Here is a 20,956-nt window from a genome sequence, read left to right as displayed (position 1 = left end):
CACAGGGGTGATGACACTTTAATTACCCAGAAGAATCTGGCTTTTCTCTATGAGATCAAAGGGCTTCGTGCAGGTGTTAATTTAATACTTCTGCTAGCCTTCTGAAGTAACTTGCAGAGACCCATGCACAGATGAGGAAGACTGAGTGTCTATCTCCCATGAGAGTGACTTTTTATAGAACTGGTTGCTTCATTCCTATGCTTAAAATCCTTTCTTGGCTTCCTTTGCCCTCAGGATAAATTCCAGTCTCTGTCACTGGACTCCCCAGTCCTTCACAGCCCTTGCTTTCATCATTAAGCTCATCCCCTTGCATTCTCTCCCACAGACCCACTGCTCTCACCCACTGGTTCTCAGTGCTTCAGCTGCATGTGTATGGCTCACTGTCCTTCTCCTCTCAAGTCTGTGCCCATGCCATTTGTCCTTGGAGTGCCCTTATGTACCTGTCCTTTGTACAGCGAAGCAGGTATCAGCTCTTCTGTGCATCCTGTGAGGCCTTTCTTAGCCAGTGCCATTTGTTCTCCCAGGATCTTGAACATCTGGTGTGGGTTCATGAGTATATAAAGGGGTTTTTTGTTTTGTTTTGTTTTGTCATTTCTCTATACCCTGCTAGATCATGAGCTCTTGGTGGGCAAGAAAGGGTCTTATTCTGTTTGGTCTCCACAGAACCTAGTTCAAGATGAGGCAGACAGTAACTGAGAATGTGCTGGATGAATGAGTGAATGAGTGGATGTGCCTGGCCTGCTGTCAGAGCATGAGACGGCCTCCCCAAAGAATATTTTAATGGATTCTCATCTGCTGCTGTCTTAACCACGCCTCCTTCAATCCCACTTATATTTCACAGACTTCACAATCATCTCTCCCTAGGGTTAAAGAGACCAATTACTCTTGGAAGGCTCCTTCTGGCAGGCACTGCCCCCAGCTCTATGAAGGGCCTCTTGAGCCATCTATGAGGTCCCGGATGTGAACACATGCTGTGGGGGTTCACATTCATTTGTTTATTGCAGTGCACTCACTTCTAGTGATATGCAAGAAGACTTCTAGATGGTCTGTGGGTGGTTTTAATAGATAAAAACTTATTTATATGCAATTTAGAAAGTACCCCTTTTCCATTTATGAGAGCAAATGACCACTTATTTAAAAATTATTTAGGTTTAAAAATGAACAGATTTAAAGAGAAATGTTAAGCATACATAGCACAGATATATGGAGAAAATCATAAAGTGGTGACTAATGTATTTCATTCATTTAAGCATTCATCTGTGTACTCATTCATCCAGTGTTTACAGCACAGCACATGCCACGCCCTGTGCTGTGTGAGGGGTATATAGATGACAAGTAGTTCCTGTCCTGGTCTCTGTTCTTTAAGTTGTAAGCACCCTCTATGGACACTGCACATTCTTCTACTGGATGCTGAAGAAAATTTGTTAACATCCATACTGATGACTGATGAGGGATGGAAGGGAAAAAGAAAAATATATACACACATAAACATACGCACATGTGCATGTGTGTGTACATTTGAGAGTGGGCTGCACTTACTGTTTTGTTTCTAATCAATGTATGTGCTAGGGGCATTTGCACACACACATTCACCCACACAGAAAGCCATGCTGTATGATAAATAATGTGCCAGGAATGGGGTTGTAAGGTAGCCAGTGAGTGATGGGAAGAGAGCTGACTAGTGTGAGATCAAATTCAAATCTCAGCTTTGGCGCTTACTACATATTCCGGGCTTCACCTCGCTAAGGTGCAGTGTCCCTCTGAAATGAAAGGATTGGACTGGATCAGTGACAGAAAGAAGACTTTGGCAGGCAGACTGCTGAGGTCAGATCCTGATTTAGTAGGAAAATGTGCTGGAATGATTAAGTCTAGCATGGGTATGGGAGGGGGGATCAAATAATTAGTTATGCTAATAGGAGTGTTAGAAGGACTATGAAAACAGCTTGCCACACTGCACTTAAGAGTTTTTGAGCTGGATTGTCTCAAACAGAACTTCAAAGTTCTACAAATCAACATTGTATGGTTCTGCAAAAGTCAACTCTATATTTTTTGTAGCAGTAAGTGGTATGTGAGGATGGCAAAGATGGTGGTGGTGGGAATGCTGGGAATGGCGTGGAACAACTTCAGTTTATCTCTGTAGAACATGTGGGGGAAAGCTCTGAGATGGCTTCCAAAGATCCCTCCCTCTGGTGTATAATTCACTCTCCCTGAGTGTGGATTAGACCTGTTTTGCTTCCAACAAATAAGTGCAGTAGAACTGATGTCATGTGATTTCTGAGATTAAGTTATAAAAAGACTGTGGCTTCTTCCTGGGGTTCGTATTCTTTCTCTCCTTCTTTCTCTGTTTCTCTTTCTCTGAACCAAGCTGCCATGCTGTCAGCCCTCGAAGGACAGTGCCATGTGACAAGGAACTAATGTCTCTAGCCAATAGGCAAGGATGACCTGAGCCTGCCAACTGCCATGTGAGTGCCCTTCGAAATGGTTCCCCACTAAGTTGAACCTTGAGATGATGCATCTTCAGCAGACCCCTTGATTGTAGCATTTTGAGAGATCCTGAGGCAAAGACACCTAGGAAAGGTGGATTCTTGACCCACAGAAACTGTGAGATAATAACTTGTTGTAAGCTGCTAAGTTTTGGAATACTATATCATGTAGCAATAAATAACTGATACATAACTTTAAGTTTGGCAGTCAAGAAGGTGAGTCCTGACAAGTAACATGCAAGCTTGAGTTTCATACTCTGTACAGTAAGAATTGTCATGGGCTCAGATCTTGATATGGCCACAAAAACTTTCTCTGCATATACAGGCACTTGAAGACCAAGGTCACACCTTATCCTGAGCTCCAAACTTGTATTTCAACTTCCTAATGGATATCGCTGAAAGAATGCACCTCCCACAGAACATCTCTGAAATTCTCTCTAGTCCTCTTCCTCCACTGTTCTTCATCTTATGTCCGAGCTCTAAGCTTTGGAGCCATCACTAAATCCCCCTTACCCTCACTCACTGCATCTTATCTCTATTATAATCCCCCTTAAAGTCACTGTCCAAGTTCACTACTAGCATATCATCATACCCAATTAGGGCAAATAGCCTTCTCTCTCCTTGCTTGTCCCAGGCTTCCTCTTGTGCTGAAAACATTAGAATTCCTTGCCTTCTTATCACCGAATGTTTAATATTTAAAGTGGGAAAGAGCATGTGAAAATTAAACTATCCCTTATTCCATCATCATAAAATCAGATTTAATTTTTGTACACCCAGTCTCTATCCATGGGCAAAAATGTATTTCACTTGATAGTAATAACAGTTTCTATATAATTTTTGTGTTTTACCTTCAGTAGTTCACTAAATAATATTTTCCCAATTTGCTACAGTGTCTTAGAACTTATTGCTTTTAGTGGTGCACACTATCCCACAGAGGGGATATAACCAACAATACCTAACTATTTCTCTATTGGACATTTGAGCCATTTCTAATATTTGTTGTTATAAGTAACATTAAATTAATCTTCCTGGGTAAAATTGTTGGCTTCTCTTCAATTAACACACTCTTGTAAATTTTCAGAAAAAGAATTCCTTGGTTAACTATTCTGAAGGCTTTTTGGTACAGGACAGATAGCCCTGACTGCTTTTTAGAAGGTTAATCCTAGGTGATGAGTATAGAACAATATCTCTCCATTAAAAAAATTTATATAATAACACACTCTTTAAAAATCCTCTATGGCAAGTGATTCATTTGAAAGCCTAAAAAAATTCATGTAGTGATATAGATGAATAAGAGGGTATTAGAAGAAGGGAGGACTAGAATTAACTTAAAGTTGAAGCTATTAAGACTGAAAGTTTTTTTCCTTCTCTAGTCCAATAATCAAAGAAGCAAGCCTTGTTTTCTATATTTCTAGAAATGCAGGGTCCTATTAATGTCCATATTGACTTTGTAAACTTTTGCCCCACTCTCAGTACTGTGCCCTTCCCTAGTAGATGACAGGTCTGCTGGGCATGGAGTCCACAGCCCCTCCTTCCAGGTCACACTCCGGGTGCATGGGACACCAGAATGTCCCTGCAGCTGATATTCACGGTCATAAATAACAAGGCATTTAACTTACTTTTCTACAGCCTCCTCCATCTTCATTTTTCCTCTTCCACTTCCTCCTCCTTCTCCTCTTTCTGCTCTTCCTTCTTTTTCTTCTTCTTCCTCTTAATGTTAGGCTTTGCACATTGAGGTAGCAATAGTACAGAAGGGAAGAGCAAGCCTGTGGAATCAGGCTACTTGGGCCTATAGTGAAGCCCTTACACTGTCAAGGGACATGAACATCAACACAGTTACCTTTCTGTTCCTTGGTTTCCTCATCTGCAAAATGGCAATAATATTAACATGTTCTCATGGAGCCATTAAGGTGGTTAAATAAGTCAATCTACATACAACAATTAGAACAGTGTGGACACCGAATGAGTGTTCAGTAACTACCAGCCACTACGGCCAAATTCTTTCAGATGATTTCCTTAGACTAGATTCTCTGAAGCAGAATTAGTGGGTCACAGGATAAGAGTAACTCTTATTCTTTTTCGACGTCTACCTTCCCCCAAATCATTGCACTGATTTCCCAAGAATGGAAGTGATATTTTCAAGGACCTCAGCCTCACCAACAGTGAAGTTGAAAGCATGGAGGAGAAACGATTCACTGTGGTTGTGATGCTGCGTCAGCACTGGGCATCTGAGGAAAAGGCAGCTGCCCTCACCAACAAGATGAAATTGGCTATGCTGGGGTGTCAGGCAACAAGCTGACACTGGAGAGAAGTTGAGGAGAGAGACAATTGCCTCAGGATAGGGACTGCTATTGTCAGGAAAATTCCTAGGAACTGAAGAGAGACGTGCTTAAACGGTTCTGTGAGTCATATGCAGGAATTTGTAGAACAAAAGGAGATTACGCCAAGGCCAAGCAAGGCTCCTAACAGAAAGCTTTTTTATGGAAGGACCAAGGAGGGCTGAGAACACAGAGCCAACCAAGTTATTACCACCCTGGTGATTCCTGACCCACATTCACAGGAGCCACTTCCCCTTTCTTCTTCTTCTTCTTCTTCTTCTTCTTCTTCTTCTATGAGGGACATTAATAGTTCAGTTCTTTTCAGTAGACAGAGAGGTTCTGGGTATCTGAGGGGCTTAAGAATGACTGACAGTCAGGTCTGCAAGGAACTCCACACATGCTGACAAGACCTGACTTCCCAAAATAACTTACTCACCAGTTCCTTCTTGCCAGTAATTTAGCAACGGTGGGGGCGTTTTCATGGCCGCCTTGAAAGTCAGGGTGCTGGCTGATGCTGTTGTTACTGGAAATGATGGGGAAAAAGTGAGGATGTAGTAACAATGATATCAAAAGAGAGAGAAACTAATATTGACTGAGTACACCAGTGTTGGGTGCTTTCATATGCTTTATCTCAATTTATTCTCACAACCCCCTGGGGGGATAATAATCATTCCCATCATGCAAATGTGCTTCACAGGGGCTATATTGCCCATGGTCACACAGCTGCTAAGTTTCCACCAGGGGCTTAAATTCCTGCCCTCATGTCAAATCCTGGGCTCTTTCCTCTATATGCAGTAGATGAAAACACCACACACACACACACACACACACACACACATACACCTCATCTTGGAAAAAGACCCCCATGTAATCATTACAAAGGACACTGGACAGTTTGTAATTGTAGCACTAACTTTGCTGACCTATATACTCTGTGTCTTTTGTTATAACAAAGCCAATTGAACATGGTATTTTTCTGCCAGAGCTTTCGAATACAAACCAGTTCCAGATTTGTGATAACCATCTTGAGAGTTGGGGACTAAAACAGCCTGATCACAGCGGGTTAGACCATGTGAAGGGCCAGCAGCCTTCACCCAGAAATCCCAGCGACTCGGACCCTCACTGGGGGCAGCCATTAGATTTCTCAGCACATCAATTGTTCCCGGTTGATTTTCTTTGCTGAGCAGCCAGAGAGCCCTTTCGGGCTTGCCCACTGGGAGCAAACCTGAGGCTGCCCGGCTTGTCAGAGTGCCCAGCAAGTTTGTTGACCTGATTAACCTATGATAATTATCTTCTGAAGCTACACGGTGGGCAGAAGGGACCAGACAGACAGCCCTGTTGGCTCGGCTTTCACAGTTCATTTCCACAGGGCATTCCCCTTTGGGTCTCTGAACATGAGCTAACTTCATCCCCACATATTTCTATCCTTTTTCAGCTTGTCCTCTTCCCTGCCCTCTCTCCTGCACATGTCAGGGTCACCAATTTCCTTGTATAAAGAGATGCAGAGAGGGGAAGAAAAAGAAAGGTGAATTGCCCATCTCCAGGCCACGCTAAGCCGGGTAATGCATATGCAATAGGAATGCTTTGCAAAGCAGTAGTCATGTCTCCTGAGAATTAAAGTTTTTTCGGACAAACAAAAGAAGGGATTTCCCCCAAATGCTCTTCACTGGAAAGAGCAGAATGTCACCTTTTCTCTGCGTCAGCACAGGAGGACATGGCTTTTACGGTTAGAATCCTGGTTTGCATCTTGGTCTTGTGCTTTGATAGTCTTCTGAACTTGAGCTGAGAAATCTTCAGCAACTGGAAGCTATGATAGCATTTCATATCTTTACTTGGGGTGTCCTTGCTAAGGGAAAAGTCCAAGAACTACGCTGTCCTACAGGCCAGGTGTCGTGAGGTGAGGTGGAGCCGGGAGACTGGGAGGCATGGCAGGAAGGGATTGCTGAGAGGAGCCTTTCAAAAAGGCTTGGTGGTGCCTCTTCGGCTATAAAAAAGATTGACTGAGCATTGCATTCAGGAGATGGCATGTGACAGGGTAATTTGCTTTGGTCCTGAGAGATGGAGAACAAGAACTTCTTTTTATAAACCACAGTGCCCCTCGAGAATTATGACTTCATTCTTTTCTTGAAATAAGGCTCAAAGAGCAGCTATCAAATGGTATCCATCCACTTGGAAACCCTGATCTGCCTTACTGGATTGCAGGCTGGGGGAGGGTACATCATGTTCTAGGCCAGCATTATTGAGATCTGCTTTTCTGTTCTTTTCATATTTATTCCCTCTTTTGCTCATGCAGGGGGACCTGGTGCCAAATCATGCAAATCACCTGTTACTTCCATTTCTAAAGAGAAAAAACACAATGGTTCTAAATAAAATTTGGAATAAGAAAATTAGTCAACCAAAACCACTTTGAGTTTTCTTCTTTGATTTTCTTTATTTGAAGCCACTCAGATTTGAGGCAGCCATAATCATTGCGGATTTTTAAAATGTTTCCTTCTTTCACCTAAGATTCTGTCGTGTCTTTTATACCTTCTCATAGCCTTCATAGCTATCAGTGTAGATTGTCCCAGAGTATTCTTGTCTTTTAATGTTGGGTAGTTAGGCCATTTCACCTTTTTCTTTCTCATTCAAGCTAATGCTCCAAAGAACATTATCTTCTATAGGTGCATTTTATTCTTTTGAATGATTTCATTGGGGTAATTTTGTAGTTCAGGATGATTCTTAATTCTTGATATGTGTGTGACCAAGTTGCTTTCCAGAAGACCTGGAGTAAGTTTTATTGGCCCCAGAATATTACACTTACAGAATTGCTGGACTTGGATGTTATTTATTTACTTTTAATTTGTGGATTTTTTTGCCTGATGACTTGTGAACATAGCCATGTTTCCAAGCCTTATTCACTGTTTAGGTTTCCTCTCAAATGATCTGTTTTGACAAGAGCCAAACCTAAGCTGGGAATCTTAAGTGTGACTGTGACAGATCAGCCCTGGGTGTCCTGAAGTGTCTGATTTCTCATCTCACCCTGGCCTTACAGATCGGATTGTCTGGCCTTGGCGTCCTGCTTGAAGCCCATTTCCCATGCACTGCGCTGTGCACGAAGGGAAGAAAGGGTGAACAGGAGAGTGAATGCAGTTAGTGGGGAACACCAAGTGGGGACACACACAATATGGGGCAGGAAAGTCGTCAAGACCAAGATGGGGGGCTCAGGGAGTGCCTCTCATAGGTAACACTTAGGCTGATATTCAGAGGTTGAAGAGACGTTTTGAGGCCAACAAAAAAGAGGGAGGCATCCCCTCTGCCACCACCACCATCTCCTCTGGTCCTGCTCTTCTCTATATTCTCATAAGACTTGAGTCACACCTAACTACTCACACCTTCATGATCACAGTTTGCTCATAATGTTCCCTGCCTTGGAAGCATTTTTTTCACCCTTATCCACTTTCTCAAGTCTTACTAAGTCTTCAAAGCCGTGTGAAATTCACTTCTTCTCTATTAACTCGCCAGTCCCAGTCTGGAGGTAGACATGACCCCTAAGGAGGATCTCTTTTCCTTCCTGTAACCTTCCATGTCACTTAGCATCTATGGCAGCCATAGCTTTCATCACAGTTTCTTTGCTTCCTCCACTGAAGCGTGAACTTGGACTCTGTGTGACTCCTCTCTCAATGTTGCCTTTGCTGAGCTCAGGGCCTGACTCGAGGATGCAGGGTGACTGCTGAGCCATGATAAACTAATTGAAAGATCATCTCTTGAAATTTAATCCCTATACACCATTGCTGGAACTCAGTAGCTTCTCAATAAATAAATACACACCAAATACATTTAAATATTCAAGTTAAATTTCCACTAGGTTTCCGTTCATGACATATTTTTTTCAGTGTTGTTTGGGGGAAGTCCACCTCCTATTATATGGGGTTTTCTCTACTGCCTGAGAAACCTGAGCCTTCCTGAAGATCATCAGTCGACTTCACTAGCCCCACCCACCGACGTGCAGGCCAAAGCCTGTCTCCTTAACACAGAGCCCTTTTTTCTCCTTGTGAGAAAACCAAACCTCCTCTGCTATCTGAGATGAATAACCCCTGCTAAAATAGAACCCACTGAGTCTTCCAGCCAAGGAGGCGGCTGGCAGAGATGGGGGAGGTGAGCACATTTTGAAGCATAAAATTTCCCAGGATTAAGGCATTTCATTAGGAGGCTTCTAGATGTGTTTTTCTCTCTAAAGGCTCATATGAAAGTCCAGAGAATTTACCAACTACAGAGAAACATTCTTTACCACCAGGAGCTCTGTTGCCCATTAATTGTAAACAAGTTTGTGCGTTGATCTAACAAATGCCTTTTTTTTTTGGTACACCCTGTTTCATTTTTAATTAAAATCGTTGCATTGATTTGTTTTTAAAACAATAATGAAAACTTTGTAGGTTGAGAAATAAATTATCATTTGAAGGATTAGAGTGGCTCTTCTTTTGATTTTAATAAAGATTAGAAGAAGAAAAAGAAGCACAAAGGAATGAATGCAGCTCCCCCAATATAATGAGTTAGACGGCTTCCCCCCCTTGATCAAACAAAAGAACAAATGTATTAAACAAAGAGTATAGATTTGACAAACCATCTCTGCTCTTGCAAAGGATTTTCAAGGGGATTTGGAAAGTTGTAGCCTGCCCATGTTCTGTTATTTCTGAGTATATTAAAGCCAGTACTCTGTTAGCTTAGGTATTGTTTTTGTGTGTGCTTTGCTTCCTGGCAATAGAGTCTCTCTTTAAGAAAAGCAATTGGGAGATACCCTGGTCCTGGTTAATCTGTTCCCCTTTTCACACACAGACCATTGTCTGGATGTGCTTCCCAAGAGGCACGGGCATTATGTCCTGGGCCCCCTCTCCCAAGTCGGCAGCCTGTACAAAGAGAACAGTACATCTTTCGGAGAGCCTGCTGGATTTCCATTTGACACTGGAGCTGTTTTGCTTTGTGCAAACCTCAATGCAAAATGTGCCGATTCCCAAGGAAAAACAAAGAACAAAGCAAGGAACAAATTTGGTGGTGGTTTGTCAGTGTTCCACTGGAACCCTCCACCCTCAAGGGAAAGAGTTCAGGAAGCTCCTGCCGCCTTTATGGGTGGCTGACCACTCAGTGACAGATTCATCCTCATGGGGGTGCAGAACGTCAGGTGGGTAGCCTCTCTAGAAAAGGGACTTCTGGAACTGCCCCTTTTGTCCTTCCCTGTATCCACAATGACTTTCCATCCAGACGCAGGGACAGGGTCAGCTATCTATGCTCCAGTCAGTCAACCTTGACAACACACCCCGGGAGTTTCAACTGACCTTACATGACAGTTGCCCTTTTCATGTTGATATTTAATTACTCTCTTCACTAAGTATTTTTATTTTTTAAATAAATATGGCTTCAGCCAAACACACAAACACATACTGGACCCCACTTCCTTCTCCTTCCCTCTCATCTCAGCTAAGTTTCTCAAGACTGCTCTCTACTTGCTGTTTCTCCATCTCCAACTCCTGCTTACTCCTCAAATCACTGCAATATGAATGCTGTCTTTCACCCCCATTCATGATCCCCACCTGGCCAAGGTCACCAGCAACTGTCATGGGTTTGAGGCCTTTTTGTTTGCTTACTATCTCTTCTTCCAGACCATGAGCACTTTCAGGATTGGCGTCATACTTCATTCATCTCTGTATTCATAGCATCATGGTGCTCAGGACCTGCTGGACTAAATGAACTTATTCCAGAACTATCACATTGTCACAGCTTCTCTTCTTCTTATGAAAAGAGAATAATGTGTCGTGAGCATTTTGCCTTGTACTAGGCTTAGTTGCTGGAAATAACCACATACATTATCTCAGTCATCTTTAGTCAAAAAAGGCGTTTTGTAGATGAGGCAGTGAGGCTCTGAGGGACTAGGTAATTTGCTCAAAATCACACAGCCAGTAAGTAGAAGATGACAAATTTAGGGGGCTGTGTTTTATAGGTGTTTCTGTTTATTGGGCTGGTTTGGATTATGATGCAAATATTCCAGGTGCTGAGACAACTTTATACAAATGGAAGACTCATGTGAAGGAAACGTGGGCTCCCCCAAATCTCAGGAAGTGGGTGCAATCTCCAAGCTGCAATAATGGCTGGGGGGACTGATTCTCTTTTGTGAAACTCATGACTTTCAGAGTTGGAGAATGGATAGTAGTGACAACAAATAATATATAAGGACATTTATGCTCTACCATGTCAATAACCTGTGTTAAATTTATTAATTTTATTAACTCAATGAATCTTCAAAATAACCCTATGCAGGAGGTACTACTTATAGTCCTGTTTTATCAATGAGAACATTGAGGTACAGAGAGGTTAGGTAACTTACTCAAGATCACATAGCCAAGCCCTGGCTGGCATAGCTCAGCGGATTGAGCACGGGCTGCAAACCAAAGTGTCACAGGTTTGATTCCCAGTCAGGGTACATGCCTGGGTTGCAGGCCATGACCCCCAGCAACCGCACATTGATGTTTCTCTCTCTCTCTCTCTCTCTCTCTCTCTCTATCTCCCTCCCTTCCCTCTCTAAAAATAAATAAATAAAATCTTTAAAAAAAAAAGATCACATAACCAGTAAGTAGCAGAACTAGGATTCAAATTCAGGCTTGTATCATTCCAGAATCTAGTGTCATAATCACCATATTATCCCAAGAGGCAGCTCTCTTCTTTCTAAAAGTCCTGGAGTTTTCACATTTGCCTGTGGGTGGGAATATCTTGAATTCTTACCATGGATTGTCTAAGCTAAATATGATGAGTTTTTTCATCACTTAACATTCTACCATTATCTTAACAGTGTACCATCTTGTTTACTCTTTGGGAATCATCCTCAACTTCATGCCTCTTCCTCTTACAGCATGAACCCCCAAACAGATAAGGTATCCCAGGAATCATCTGATCTAGCAGAACTGAACAGGCCAGTTTTTGTGGTCATGTCACATATATTATTTATGCAATTTATGCCATTCTTCCCGCTCATCATACCTCCTAAGCCTTTTTTTTTTTTTCAGTGAGCTTCTGGGACACTGTCCCATGCTTGTTTGATGAGTATTTTAGGAAGAAGTTCAAGTTCCTTTCACTTACCCTTGATAAATTTCACCTTATAAGATTCATTCAAACCATTTCTGAAAGTGCTTTCTTCAAGTCAGCTACCAGTTTGGCACCAAGAAATATTGAAAAGTGTATAGGATTTGGAATCAGAGGAGTTTGCATTCTGAGTCTAACTTGTCACATATAAATTATTTGATCTTGGGTAATTCCCATAAACTATTCTTGCCTCAGTCTTCCCATCTTTAAATTAGGACTAATGATATCGACTCTAGAGGACTGGGAACTCACTGAGAGAATTTTAAAAACTAAATTCCTGTTATCATTACAATCACAAACATTTCAAGCCTTGCTAACCATCCAAGAGCCTATCCAAAAGTCATAAAAACATATTATGACAATGTACATTTTCAATGCATTACGATTATGTTACTAGTGTAAGACATTTTTTTTTTTGCAAAGTGTCTAACAATTTGCACTTATTTATTGGAAATACTGGGTAACTTTTTACTGAGAATGTAGCAAATGAATATGATATACCTATTTCTAGAAATGCTTCTGGTGACCTTGAGTATTTCTTTAAAAACCTCAGTAAGCCAGTCACATGCACAAATGTTAATAGGGGAATATCACCTTCTGGAGATATAATCTGGGCCGGAGAACATCATGCAAAGAGCCTGGGCAGAGGCCACAGCCATCTCTGCTTTCCAGGCCCCCTCTTGGGTGGGGGTGGGGTTCAGCTGCGAGTCCTCAGTTGGAAATACAAGAGATTAAAAGAGAACAGAAAAAAGATAAGTTTTACTCCTGAACCAGATTTTGTTCAGAATTTTACCTTGATAATACTAATCTCTCTCTAACCATCTGAACTGGAAAATTCTGGAACCTTTTGCTAGCTTTGACTTTCTAAGTCATCCCACTCCTTCAACATTTTATTAGCTTCTCAGATTCTTCCAGGACAAACTCTGATCACTTATGTCTGCCTGAGCCTTGCAGACTTAGAAGATTTCTGGACTTGCCCATCGCCCCTGCAGACCTCAGATACCTGCCTAACTCTCAAGGCTTCCACAATCCTTCAGCCTACAGTTTGAGCTAGAGATCAAACTCTGGAGAGAGCTATAAACTGTAGTCCCGAAGGTCTCTATTAGGTCTTCAAGATGAGGAAGGTTCATAATAAATAATTTTTTTCCTATGCTCAGACAATGGAAGCTTTGCACAGCTGATTAAAATGAGAGATGAGGCTAATGTGGCAGGCAATGAAACTTAGTGGGGAAGACGATAAACTTGGAATGAGATAGACCTGGGTTTGAACCCCAGTCTTTGATTGTTCATGTAATGTGGGTACAAGATATTTCCATCCTAAGTTCTCAGTTTTACCACCAGTAAAATGGAGAGAATAACTCTTATCTCATAGGATTATGGTAAGGATTCCATGAAGCAATGTATAATGGTTTATTACAGTACCTTGTATATAATAAGCACTTTGAAAACACTAGCTCCTTTTTTAAAAGTTTATGAAACCCATTCTGCAAAATTCAGCTCAACCTGTCTGACCCCCAAATCCATGCTGTTTTCTTTGTGTTAGGTGGTGGCTTCAAAATATGACCTCACATCTATCGGTTGGTTCCCAGGGTCTCTCTTCACCAATAGACTGCCCTTTGCACTTTTTATGTCAATGACTGTACTTCTCATTTCTTGAAGTTCTATTTCATTGCTTGTAAAGTAGCTATTCTTTTTTTTTCAGAGAGTCTCATTTTCTATGCCTTTTAACTCTTTAATTTACTTGCTTTATACTACATTTTTCTACGAAGTTGTTTGAGTATCCAATTTCTTTCCAGCTTAATTCCATTACTTTTGTTATTGCTGACAATCGCCCGTGAGAGATCAATTTTTGGATATGTTTTTAGTTTCGGATTGAGAGAGTATTTTGGGAGGATCCTTATCTGTGGAAATCCTGTCTATTTTTGATTGAGGGTGTTTGCCCATAAGAATGGTGGTATTTGCTTCTTCCAAATGCTTCAGGGGGTATTAGAAGTCCACAACCTATTTTTGAGTGATATTTTAGCTTGGAGCTATCAGGGTCATATGAATAATATAAATAAGGACCACAGATGTACGTGTAGTACAAATTGGTGGTTACATATTCAGGGAGATATTTTTTGCACAGTAAGTTAATTGGGGGAGACAAGCTTCCTCATCACCTCTCTTTGGGGATAGGCAGATTACTTCTAGTTTATCCTTTTATTGTATGTGTTATTCCTCATAGATTCTGGTTTGTTTGTTTTTTCAAGTGACTAAGTTTTGACTGTCCCCATCTTGCATAATAAGCACAGGACCCCATGTCCCATTGCAACCTGGGCATTAAAACTTAAGCACTTAGCTTACTTACTGAGGGACCATGCCTACCCTTGGTCACCTCAGGGAAGCTACGGCATCAGCACACATGCTTACAACCTTGCTTTCGGATTTTTTCTTCATTGCTGACCGCTGACCCGTGAGGATTTTTCTTTCTCGTGATATCAGCCTCATATCTGACACGATGGTTTTTGTAGTTTATCTAGCATTTATAAGCACTTTTGGAAGGACTTTTTTTTCTAGGACATCTACTGTACATAATATTGGAACCACAAGTCTCGCAATGGAAGACTCTCCTTCATTGCTCAAGACATCCCATCCTAATGCTCCCTTCACTGGGAAAGTCTCTGTTGTAAGGATGGTACTCATGGGAGCTGACTGGCCCTGGGATTGTTCTCTAACAACTTGACTGGTCTCCTTCAAGCCTTTGTGGTTTAACTATTTCCTGCCCATTAGGCATGAGTAATATTAAAAGCGGGCTTTGTCCTTTTGACTGAAACTATAAGGTGTAAAGCAATGTCCTAGGTGATTTCCATTGGTCTCAATTTGTATGTTCCTGCTCTTGACAACGTTTCCCCCAAGAGAGTAAGAGTGTCTGATTATGTACGCAGGTATTTCCTAGTCATATGAACATCCTTACAGAACTGAAGTCTAAAGAGAAGAGAGACATCTGCCTTTTCAGGGCCACATGAATCATGGAAGGGTAGACCCACTCTTGTTGCTTTGGGTAATGATAACTGATTTCTCTTCAAGAAATGTTCGGTCATTTCTATTGCTCTAGCCCACTTACCTCACCCAAACTAAAAAAAACTAAAATCATTTGCCAAACACATATCTACTATTTTTTGTACCGAAATGAGCTTCAGGTCTTCTCAATAAAACTCATCAGGTCTGTATAATCCAGACAGCCCCCCTTTGGCCTGGAAGATGTGTCTGTTTTGTTTCATATCACCTCGTTCTGCAGTAAATTGTGACTTCTGGGGCACAGGGGCAGCACAATTACTGAGATTCTCTTTTAAGGGTTTAGGCTTCAGGAGTGAAGGAGCAAAATGTTTGGTGATTGGTGAGAAGCCACAGGATTATTTTATTTTAACTAAAGATATATGAGGCATGGAGGAAAGAACATCGGCTTTGGAATGGCTCAGAAATGAATTCCAGCCCCAGTTCCCTAACTCACTAGCAGTGTGATATTTGGCAAGCTACTAGACTTCTCTGAGTCCCGGATATATGAATTAGAATCAGTTTGCAAAGTGTAGGGAGCTAGTATCTGTGAAAGGCCTAATTTAGGTGTAGCATGGTATGGTGAGGAAGATAGTAGAGCCATTCCACATGTAGGTTCCAATTTTGGCTCTGCCATTTCCTTCTGTCAAAAATGAAGACAGCCCTGGCTGGTGTGGTTTAGTGGATTGAGACCCAGATTACGAAGCAGAGGGTCACTGGTTCAATTCCCGGTCAGGGCACATGCCTCGGTTGCAGGCCAGGTTTTTCAGTGTGGGGTGCATGAGAGGCAACCACACACCGATGTTTCTCTCCCTTTCTTTCTCCTTCCCTTACCCTCTGTCTAAAAATAAATAAATAAAATCTTTTAAGAAAAAAAAAACAAGGACAATAATACCTACTACATAAAGTTGATGTAAGGATTAAAAGTCAATGAAAAAAATCTCTAGTAAGTACTTGGCCCACCACATAATTTTTTTTTTCTTTTGTTAGCACTGTCCTCGGTTCGGTGCACATCAGCTTTATCCCCTGCTCCCTGAGAGACCCAGTGATTTGACTTTGAGTGGCTCTCTGTACAGGAGGAGGCCAAGGGCTCAGTTTTTCACCTGAGTAAGGTGACCCTTTCATTCTCCTCCCCTCAATTTTCCAGACAGAGGAGTTATTAGAAGCTGGGAATGGCTCCAGGCCAGCAGGCCACTTCCTGCTTACCACCTGGCCCTCCCATGGAGCTTTCCTTCTTACAAACTCTGTGACAACAGGACCCAGGCAAGAGGCCACTGGTCGAGCCCTGGACTTTTCTGGAGACAAGACTGGGCTCTGTCAGCAGTCCACAGCCTGGAAAAGGGTGAACAGGGGTGTATGGCAGGCTGTTCCTTTGAGCCGGCTCCCTCCCTGAGGCTTGCGGTTTTAAAGCTTTAATCGCTGAGATCAGAGCCATCCTGCTTTATCACAGTGCCAAAAAGGGCCACCCCAGCCTAGCGAGGGTGATGGCAGCTCCTTCCAGAGGCCCTGGGCCTGGCCTTGAGAAACCATGGCTGCTGTGGCCCCGGAGCCTCCTGTGGGGTTTGTGTTTCCCTTCCTATTAAATCCTCCCTGCGCTCAGAAGGCTGCTCCACTTTCCCATCTCTCCAGCTCTGCCTCTGGCTTCTTTAAAGGCTTCAGTGTTTCCTCAAATTAAGGGACCCAGCTGCTCAAGGCCCTTTGTTCAGTGTCTCCAGGATGACCTTTCAGATAATTCGTCCCCACTTGCAGGGCCTGAGCTTTGCTGGTATTTAGACTCAGAGCTTCCTTGGCTAATGGGAATTTATTATCCTCTTTGTTAGAGGACTGAGGTTCTTTTTCTCCATGGAGGGCTGTCTTCTGGGTGAGTGATACACGGGCTGGCCCTGGCACTCTAATCCTGGCAAGCCCCGTTTCCAGGTTGTGTCTCCATGGACCCCAGAGACCCTTTCTGTGTGTGTGTGTGTGTGTGTGTGTGTGTGTGTGGTGTATGCACGCTCACTTGGCCATGGAAAATAAAGACTTTCAGGTCTCAGGATTATCTGGGATAAAGGAATCAGATTAGAGCAGAAGGAACACGGAGTCTTCTGTGGCTTCACTTTAACAGCTTTGCTGTGGCTGTTTAATTGTTCTTGCAGATCTGATTAAATCTTGATTGAATTTTTATTGTGGTAAAATATGTATAACATAAAATTTACCATTTTAGTTCTTTTCAGTGGCCATTTCAGTGTCATTAAGTACCTTCACTTTGTTGTGCAACCCTAACCACCCCATCCATCACCAACACGTTTGCATCTCCCCACACTGAAACTCTGCGCCCATTAACCAATGACTCCCCACTCCCTCTCTCCTCAGCCCTAGGAAATCACCCTTTTACTTTTCACTTTATGAATCTGGCTACTCTACATACCTCATATAAATGGAATCATACAGCATTTGTTGAAAACATTTCATTTATGCGTATTGCCACAGATTGTTTATTCATTCACTTGTTGATAGACAGAAAGTTGGGTTGCTTCCACCTGTTGGCCATTGTGAATAATGTTGTTGTGAACATTTGTGTACAGATACCTGCTCAGGTCAACTCTTTTCAGTTCTTTGGGATATATACTTAGAAGTGGAATTGCTGGATCGATCATATGGTCATTTTTATGTTTAATTTTTGAGTAGCCACCATGCTGTTTTCCACATTGGTTGCACCATTGCTTATTATCTTTTTTATTTTTTAAATGAAAGCCAACCTAATGGGTGTGAAGTGTATATTCACTGTATTTTGAGGATGATAAAAACGAGGACAACGGCCAAACTGGTCATTTATTAAAAGCATACTACCCATAGTAAGTTCTCCTAATATCCTTGATAGATTCTTGGAAACTGTGACTTGAAGCAAAACAAACAATGATAAAACAAATTTTACCACAGGCTAACTGATATAAACAAGAGTTAAGTTCCTGTGGTATATCTTTGGTCACAAAAACATCACCAAACTTCTAAATAAAGACCCAAATACTTCTAATATTAAATATTGAAATAAACATGAGGTATATATACATTTAAGAAAGATTAATAAAAACAAGTAAGATAAGGATTTTGTACCCTGCTTGTTCCAGTTCAAAAGGTCTTTGGTGCTCGGAGTCAACCCCAGCAGCCCCGGCACAGGGCACAGGCACACCCTGGACAGGACTCCCCTCCACCCCAGGACCACTCACACCCTCATCCACACTCTGACTGGGACACAGTAGGCACACCATTCACTACACATGCTCATCTTTGGGATGTGGGAAGAAACCCGAGTCCCCTGGAGAAAACACATGGAGATGTGGAGAGAACATGCAAACTCCACACAGACAGTGGCCCCAGCCAGAAATTGATTTTTTTCTTATCAACATTAAAACGAAACAACATTGAACAAAATGATGTTATTCAGGGGCCTGCTATACAAAATATTTATTGATATTGATAAAATATTGATAACACAAATTATCTGATGGAATCTTTAAGACCATCTTATGTAGTTTGTTGTTACTTCTGTTTTACAGAAGGGAAAACTGAAACTCAGAAAAGTTATGCAACAGTCAAGATCAACTGAAAGTGAGCAGACCTGGGACGCAAGTACAGAGTCCTATGTTCATGCTCTTTCTACCACACAACTGGTCTGACCACCTGGTTGTGCTTAGACTGAAACTTGGGATTCCCCAGCCCTGCACCCTGCTGCCAGTCCATGGCTAATTCCACAAGGCTTCAAAATGTGAAGCCAAAGGCTTTGCATAAATGTGGAGCACTGGGATGTTGGCAGGTTTCCTGGAAACAAATACTCCCACATAGACACACAAGCACATAAGTCACTGAAAATATAGTTACCCAGGAAACATTCCAAGCCTTCTTTGAGCCCTTAAAGGTATGATGTTACTGTTCTAGATTCTGAGGGCACAGAGGTGAGCATGTCATGGTCCTTTTCTTTGGAGGCACACTATCCGGATGGTGAAACACCTTCTCAGGTAATTAGGGTACAGGGCACTGTTGGACTGTAGCAGAGCTACAACATGATCACTGAAGGAATGGTGACGGCAGAAGGGGGAAGGTACTTTGTGCACAGGAACAGCAAATACTCAGGCTCCAAGGAGGGAGGACGTGTGGTCTACAAGAAGTGGAGCAAGTATCTCCATGCCTGGGTAGCATCAGGGGTGCGTATAGGAGTGGCAGACATGGAATTAGGAACACAAACACAGGCCATCCCATTAAGAGCCTTTCCCATCTTACAAAATGTCTCAATTGGCTTTGTAGTTAGTGCAAAGGCATGGGGAAATTTATGTTTGAAGCATGACACTGACCTGGTCACATATGCATTGTAGAAAGTCACTTTTATGTAACCTGTGGCGGGTGGATTAGTACTGCACTGAGATGGGAGGGGAGCTCTGAGTCCAGCAGTAGGCAGACGGAAGTGTAATAGCCTACATGAATTAATCACTTCCTCTGTGACAGCACTTCTCCAAAAATGTTACACACCTCACTTATCAACTTCCACAACGACTCTATGAAAAATGTAGTATCATCTCATTTTACAGAGGGAGGAACTGAGATTAAATAGCTCTCATAAAGTCACATTGCACTACGGGTGAGTCTGGCATTTTCGTTCACAGCCCAAGAAAGAAATGGCAGCTGAAATTTGGGCAGTCAGACTAGAAAGAAAAAAAGCTAATGGATACCCAAAGTATTTAGAAAGTAGAAAAACTGGAATGATAATTGACTAGATTTGGGAAAAAAAGGCGTGAGGTCTTCGGAGGGTTGTGTGGCTGGTTCTGCCTTTGACTGAGAGGAGGAACACGGGGTGCAGGAGGGACAAGGTGGTGGGTTCTGGGCTGCACAAGTTGGAAAGCCTGGAGAAATCAAATATTGACCAAAGAAATCTTTTGAAATATGAATATTCATTTTCACTAATGATGAACCTTCCCTTGAAATGCCAATCAATGATAGTTGCACATATATGTAATACGTAAATCAGTAAATATACAGTTACTGAATATACATTCTTAATGTTTTGCACTGATATAAATGGATAGTCAAAAAACCTTTGGAAAATAATAATTTTATAATAGGTTCAGGGGAATAAAGATTAAAAGCATATTCAGTAAGAAAGCATTGCCTAAAACATGCAGACAGTGTTTTGTGACATACGGCCTTCTTGACTACTTGATCCACTCATACATAGCGTGTTCTATTATTTGTCAGTGGGTCCATTAATATATATCAGCAATATTCAACCAGTGTGTCCTAAGAATTTCACTGGTGTGCTGCAAAAATTTTTAAAACATGCAACACCTGACTATTTAGTCTGGGGCACTGACTTCTTTTCCCTTAGATTGTCAGATAAAAAAAATGACAACAGCCAACGCAACAAGAGCTGGCCGGCGTGAATGCCCTGTCTTGAACCATAAGTACACAGGTCACATGATAGAGTTGCAGCTTATTGGTCACACAGCACAAGTTGGCATCTTATTGGTTAATTCTTGGTACCAGAAATCTTTATATGCAAATTAGTCACCTGATACACTTTACTATTGTATACTATGTCCTTGGGTGACGTGCATAATTTTCATTGCAATCAAAAGTATACATATTTTTTGTTGTATCAGGAAAAATACCTTTTTTTGGTGTGCTGCAGAATTTCAGTAATTAGTTTATGTGTGTCAGGAGATGAAAAAAGTTGAAAAATCACTGGTATATATGTTTCACACCGGTGACTCCACCCCATCCTACTGGCTTTCACTCTTAACATGTTATTTCTAATCCCTGGTCACATTTTACTAATTTCAACAACCTAACCTTCTTTTAGAATTAACTATAAATTCAATCTTTATAGAGTCTTTGGAGAGATCTTTCATTTTTTATTTTTATTATCAAGGGAGGTATATTGCAATAGAAATATCTTTATTTCTTTTAGATTTTACTTATTTATTTTTTAGAGAGAGGGGAAGGGAGGGAGAAAGACAGGGAGAGAAACATTAATGTGTGGCTGCC

This window comes from Phyllostomus hastatus, unplaced genomic scaffold (assembly GCF_019186645.2).
Source record: "Phyllostomus hastatus isolate PE091 unplaced genomic scaffold, TTU_PhHast_1.1 phas_contig_34, whole genome shotgun sequence".
NCBI lineage: Eukaryota > Metazoa > Chordata > Mammalia > Chiroptera > Phyllostomidae > Phyllostomus > Phyllostomus hastatus.
The sequence above is the reverse complement of the archived record's forward strand: the minus strand, read 5'-3'. Positions refer to the sequence as shown.